The sequence below is a fragment of the Lygodium microphyllum genome, chromosome 9 (genome assembly GCF_053477565.2).
Source record: "Lygodium microphyllum isolate KBCC chromosome 9, Lygodium_microphyllum_v1.1.10, whole genome shotgun sequence".
NCBI lineage: Eukaryota > Viridiplantae > Streptophyta > Polypodiopsida > Schizaeales > Lygodiaceae > Lygodium > Lygodium microphyllum.
Window position 1 is genome coordinate 69,309,088 of NC_141143.1, and position 6,936 is coordinate 69,316,023.

Genomic DNA, 6,936 nt, shown 5'->3' on the forward strand with positions numbered 1-6,936 from the left:
CCTTGATACTAGTTACAAGGAGAAATCTTGGAAGGATAAACCTTCGGGTTTTATTGTCAAAAGACGGAAGGATTTTTCTGCGGAGGCAGAAAGGAGTACTTAACTCTCCTGTATGGGTAGGAGACACACATTAATCCGAAGATAAGTTAAGGAAGTGCTTGATCTTGTTTTATCTTGTCTTCATGTCTGTGGCCTAAATTACGTAAAGGAACCTGTGATTAACAGGTTAATTAAGGAAGCTGCCTTTATATGTCAAATATAATGTGGTAGGTAATTAGATAACTAAGACAACCCTCGAGGGAATCATGGTGGATGTGACCAATGGGTCTATCCTACGGAAGGGTGGTCTCGATTAGCCGAGAGCTTTCCTCAAAGGAAAAATTAACGAGAAATAATAGGAAAAAGTCAATCTGTGACCTTAGACAATGTTGACTAGGAACTTGGACTTCAGGTCGATCCTAATGGGAACAGCCGAATAAGTTCCGTTGTGGGGCAGACTCGAGAGACCCTAGTTGGCAAACCCCGTGTCATTCCTTGGGAGTGCCGGGCAACGTCTTCTAGATATATCTCTTGATGGACTGCTAAGACGTGTCCCACGATTCGAGGATCGGGCACGTTACAATGAGTCACCTGGTAGTGATAGTATTCATATTGAATTGGGTCTACCATCAGTTAATGACGCCATGCGAGGCAAAGCAGGTATGTGCCGCCTCATGAGAGGCAAGCCCAGAGTGCACCACAGTTGAGGAGGTCTAAAAGGGTTAGAAAACCAGTTAATAGGCTGACATATAGTGGGTATTCAGCCAGACATTATGAATATATGACTAAAGTGTTAAGCTACAAAGAGCCTACAAAGTTCAGTGAGGCAGTTACAGATGAGAATTGGTGTGCTGCCATGGATGAAGAATACACAGCATTGGCTGAAAATGAGACATGGGAATTGGTCCGTTTGCCTGAAGGAAAAGTACCCATTGATTGCAAATGGGTTTATAAAGTGAAATGCAAGTCATATGGTTCATTGGAAAGGTATAAAGCCGGACTAGTTGCAAAGGGATATGCATAACAATATGGCCTAGATTATGAGGAGACTTTCAGCATGGTTGCCAAGATGGCAACAGTGAGAACAGTTATTGCATTAGCGGCTTCTAAGGGCTAGAAATTATGTCAGATGGATGTCAAAAATGAATTCTTGAATGGTGACTTGCTTGAAGAGGTGTATATGGAGCAGCTTGAAGGTTATGTACACCATGACTATCCGACATATGTGTGTAAGTTGAAAAAGGCCTTGTATGGGCTGAAATAGATATAGAGAGCATGGAATGCTCGCATAAGAACTTATTTGAAATGGCTTGGTTTTCAGATGGATCATGCAGATCATAGCCTACTTATAAAGAAGACAGAGCATGGTTATTTTTTTCTGGTGGTTTATCTCGATGATTTGATCATCACAGGAGATAATGGTCATGGGATTTCTAAAATTAAAGCAATGTTACAGGCTGAATTATTCAAAGTCAAGGATCTTGGTGAGCTGAAGTACTTTCTCGGGATTGAGGTTGTGTCTACACCTCAAGGTATATGCTATTACAAAAACACTATGCTCATGATATGTTGCTGAAATATGGCATGATGGAGTGTAAAGCCATGGAAACACCATTGGATCAGAATGTCAAACTTGCAGTTGATGTTGAGATTGAGATCGAGAATGTCACTATGTACAAATAGATGGTGGGCAACCTTATTTATGCAATGGGGCTGATTAGCCAGTTTATGCAGAAACCTCATAAGCCACACTTAGATGCAGTTAGGGGGATTATGCGGTATATGAAGGGTACTACTAATTATGAGCTATTTTATGAGCATGGAAAATCATTTGACTTGATAGGTTATACAGATGCTGATTAGGTTGGTTGTCTCTATGATAGGAGGTCAACCAATGGTTATGCTTTCAGTTTGGGCAATAGTATGATCAGCTGGAGTAGTAAGAAGCAATTGATCGTTGCTTTATCTAGTACAGAAGTAGAATACAGGGGTGCAACCTTAGCGACATGCGAAGAAGTTTGGCTTGTGAAACTACTACATGACTTGGGTATACAGTTAGACAGGAAGGTCACCTTGCATTGTGACAATCTCAGTAGTGTGATGCTGGCTAGCAACCCCGTCTATCATGCTAGATCCAAACACATAGAAGTTCATTACCATTTTATCAGGGAGATGGTACTTGTTGGAAACATTGATCTACTCCATGTGAAGACAGAAGACCAGGTAGCAGATATCTTTACCAAATCACTTGGTAAAGAGAAGTTTATGCATTTCAGGGAGCTACTTGGAGTACAACTGTTAGCTTGAGCTTGAGGGGAAGTGTTGAGAATCAAGCTCATGATCAGTACACCAACATGACCGACTTCATCTAGACAGTTGTCATCTTAGCTATCACTCTACACATATGTGTATTGTAATAACTGAGCCGGTCAGACTCAACCATAGTTAGTGGTGCGGTCAATTAGTAACCTAGTGTGTTTATCAGTTATGTGTGATTAGAATTTAGTAAGCATTATGGAATAATGAGAAGAAGAGAATAATGAGAGTTGACTACTCTTTGTTACAGCTCCATGTCTTTGTCTCTCTCTCTCCCTCTGAATTTTGAACAATTTTGGTAAATGTAAGTGAACTAATGTGGCTAATTTGCCTCAAAATTGAAGATAATGGGGTGATAGACAATTCATTAATGAATCAAATTATGTCGATGAAGATTCATAAGCATGTGGAATCACTTTCCTTGAATAAATCCCATAATGAACGTGAAATAGTGAAATGACTGCTTGCTATCCAAACAAGGCTGAATTCAAAAAACTGCCTTAACTTTTAATTGGAGTATCCAAATTGAGTGTTTGAGGTACAAAAATGAAGTATACAACCCAAGGCATCAACCCGTACCATCAAACCACTTTTTGATGTCATTAAGGCAATTTAATTCATGACAATATTTTTATACAAAAAGTTATTCCTGCATAAACTATCATAGTTCTTTTTGCAAGAGCCATGGGAAAGCATCCAAATATGAAGAGGGTTTCCAAGTGGACTCTTCCATAGTAGCCCCCTTCCATTTGATCAGAAATTTAGTAAGTGTTCAATTCCTAATAACCTTCTCATTCTTTCCAATGATTTTCTTGGGTTCATAGACAATAAGCCCTTCTTCATCAAGTGGTGGAAGATCTTCAATAACATGTATATTTGGCCCAATAAATTTCTTTAAATGTGATACATGAAAGACATTATGTATGTAGGTAGTAGAAGGTCATTTGAGCTTATATGCAAGCTCTCCAATCCTTTCCAATACCAAGTATGGGCCATAAAACCTGTGCCATCTTGTTCCTCCTTCTATCATCAACATAGGATTTCATGACATCTTATGCTTTCCTTATATTCTCTTTACGTTACTTCATAAGCATCTCCATTCTCTCTAGTTCATCCTTTGCTTGTGGATTTATCTCTTCATTTTGAACCTTGTATCCATAGAGTGCCTCAAATGGAGCCATCCCAATACTCATATGATATGTATTGTTGTAACAAAACTTAGCAAGATGCAACCAATTTTCCCAAGAGGATTGAGTGTCATAACAAAAGTGTCTTAAGTAGACTTCCACCCAACGGTTAACCCTCTCGATTTGGCCATCGGTTTGAGGGTGGTAAGTGGTACTTGGAGTAAGAGAAGTGCCCATGGAAGTAAACAAGCTCTTCCAAAACTTTCCCATGAATCTAGTATCTCTATCCGTCACAATCCTCAAAGGCATTCCATGTAGCTTGAATACTCCTTCCATGAATTGGTTGGCTACTTGCTTGGCTGAAAACTGTGTCTTTGTTGGAATAAAATGGGCTGATTTGGTAAGTCTATCCACAACAACAAAGATACTATTCCAACCATGCCTTATAGTAGGGAGGCGTAATGAAATCCATAGAGATGTTGGTCCACTTTCCATATGGAATTGGCAAGGGGGGTTGAAGGAGGCCGGTTGGTAATAAAGAATATTTTTTATTTTGTTGGCATTCCAAACATTGAGAGACATACTCCTTCACATCTTGCCTCAAGCCCTTCCAATAAAAACTCTTATGCACTTTTTCAAAGGTCTTAAGGAGACCAAGATGACTAGCTAAGGGTGAAGAATGCATTTCTTGAAGGACTTTCAGCCTAAAATTACTTTGAGGGATCAAGTAGACCTTCCCTTTATATAATAAAATTCCATTATGCCATTTGAAGTTTGGGTACTCTTCATTTTCCCCTTGCTATAATTTTTAAATTATTGTGGCAACATGCTCCTCCATCAAATATTCTTCTTGTATGCCATTTATCCAACCCTTGTATATGACACTAGCATATGCATAGATAGTAAAGACCTTAGAGAAGTCAGAGCAAACCAATATAGGTGCTGAAATGAGGAGTTGTTTCAGCTCATTGAAGCTTTTGTCGGCCATTTCATCCCAAAAGAAAGCTTATTTCTTTAACCTATAGGTCAATGGGACAATCACACGTGCATAATTCTTGAACCTTCGGTAGAAAGAAGATAAGTCAAGAAAACCCCTCAATGACGTGGTATTTAACGATGTAGACCAATCCTTAACACATTGTATCTTCTTTGGATCAACCTTGATACCATTTTTCCCAAAAATCTACCCCAAATACTCTACTTCTTGGCCATGAATGTGCATGTAGATGCTTTGGCAAACAATTTGTGCTTCCTTAAGATGTCAAACACCTCTTTAACATGCTGTAAATGCTCTTCTCTTTGCTCTTATGAAAGGATCTTCCTGTAGGTATTTGATTGCTTTCCTCCTTACTGAAAATCATTCTTTGTTTGCCCAAAATTAGCAGTTGTCCTAGTGGACTGGTTTGGCTGAAAATGATGCCCTGTTCTTGGGTGAAAACGCTTGTATTTTTTACCATACATTTCAATCAATTGAATGGCTACTTGTAAGGAGGAAGGTTTCATGGCTCCCACTTCCAAATATAGAGAATATTCAAGCCCAAATATATATTTTCTCAGCTTGGCATTATCAAATACCCCATCAACATACATAGAGAGGTTAAGGAATTGGTTAGGATAGTCTCTAACTGATAATCCCTTTTGTTTAAGAGCATACCACTTCTTTTCCATTCTCTCTTTTTCGATAGGAGATACAAATACTTTGATCATTGCTCTCTGTTATGCTTCCCATGTCAAGAACTCATGATCGATCCTTGACATGTATTTCCGCCGAGTGTGTGCATATCCCTCCAACTGTAGGGCTACAAACTTGACCTTAGAATTTTCTGGTCTAGGATACAAAGAGAAATACATTTCAAGTTTGTCAAACCATTCTTCTAATTTGGTTGGGGATGGATTATTGCCCTTGAAATTAAAAATAGTAATATTTTCCTTGTATTCCCTCTTAAATTGATGAGGTTGACCATTATAGTGTTGCTTTCCCATAATTATTTGCACCAAATGAATTTTGCCTTTGAGTATCATTGCTCCATGTTCCATGAGCATATGTTTGTTGTTGTCCATTAGGGTTTCCAAATCCATGTGGCTGATTATATTGTCCTTATGTGGCTGAGAGAAAACATTACCCATAACATGTGATTGTCCATATACTCCTTGATGTTGTCCATACATAGGAGATTGAATATTTGTTGTGGCATTTAGTTGTGGTTGCTTCCCACTAATTTGATGAGGCCAAAATTGATTAGAATGAGGACTTTGCTTAGAAGGTTGATTATAAGCATGATTATTGTTGACATATTGATGTTGCCCATAAGAATTTGGGGCTGAATTGATATGACCATATCCATCTTAATAGTGCTGCCCATGATGAGTATAGCCTCCACTTGCTTGGCCATGATATGATCTTTATTGTTCAAACTTCTCATCATGAATAGGTTTAGGGATAGTAGATAGTTGAACATAAAAAGACTTGTAGAAAGGATCACACCCATGTGTGTCTTCATCATGCTTAGAGTTAGTGTGGATCCTCTCTTGTGGGTCTTGACCATGAGAGCTTGTGTAAGCCTTTGGCTGATAACGAGACTAGCATTGAGAGGGTTGAGCTCTACATAGCTCTCCAACCTCATAGTGCCCCACAACCTTAGGTGTTTACTCCTCAACAATGGGAGGGCTTGGAACACTTGGGATTGCTATAGGTAATATTCACTCACTTAAGAGAGCCACAAGTTTGTCAATGCCCGACTTCATATCCCTTATATCATTGGATAGTTTCCAAAAGCTATTAGAATCTATAGATACATGAGTTGTGCTAGCCTCTTTCACTTGATTGTTGACTGCAACATGAGTTGAGCCTCCTCATTATCATGGTTCACATGGTAAATAGCTTCTTGTTGGGAAGCTTCATGCTCTCTTTCTGCTGGTAATCCCTTAAACCTTCATTTTGATAGTATTCATAATGGGATCCTTTTTCTTATTTCTGGCCATAGGTGATGATCTGTCATCCTGAGTATACAGCAACAATAAACCTCAAATGTCTTGATCTTCAATGATCCAAACGATGAACTTTTTGGCTCTATTCAAACTAAGGATGTCTCCTTTCCAATGACCCACCAAACATTGAAAATGGTTTACTAGAGAAATTTCCGTAAGCAATTTTCAGTGGCTGTTTGTAGTTCCTTGCACCCTATAAGTATACTATTTCGGTCAATTTTTGATATGTAACATCAATTTTACGCATGCCCCACCATTGTAGGCCTGTAAAAAACCGAATACACATGCAAGTTTTGAGAATAATATTTGCAAATACCAAAACAAGTTGACTGATCTAGTTGTAACCATAGGAAAGTGATCCAACAATGAATCCCTATTTGCATTTATCGCCAAAGTGTTCAATGCATCAATAAGCATACATGTTGCCCTGCATATCTCTGCCCATATTTGCCAAGTGTTTCATGCT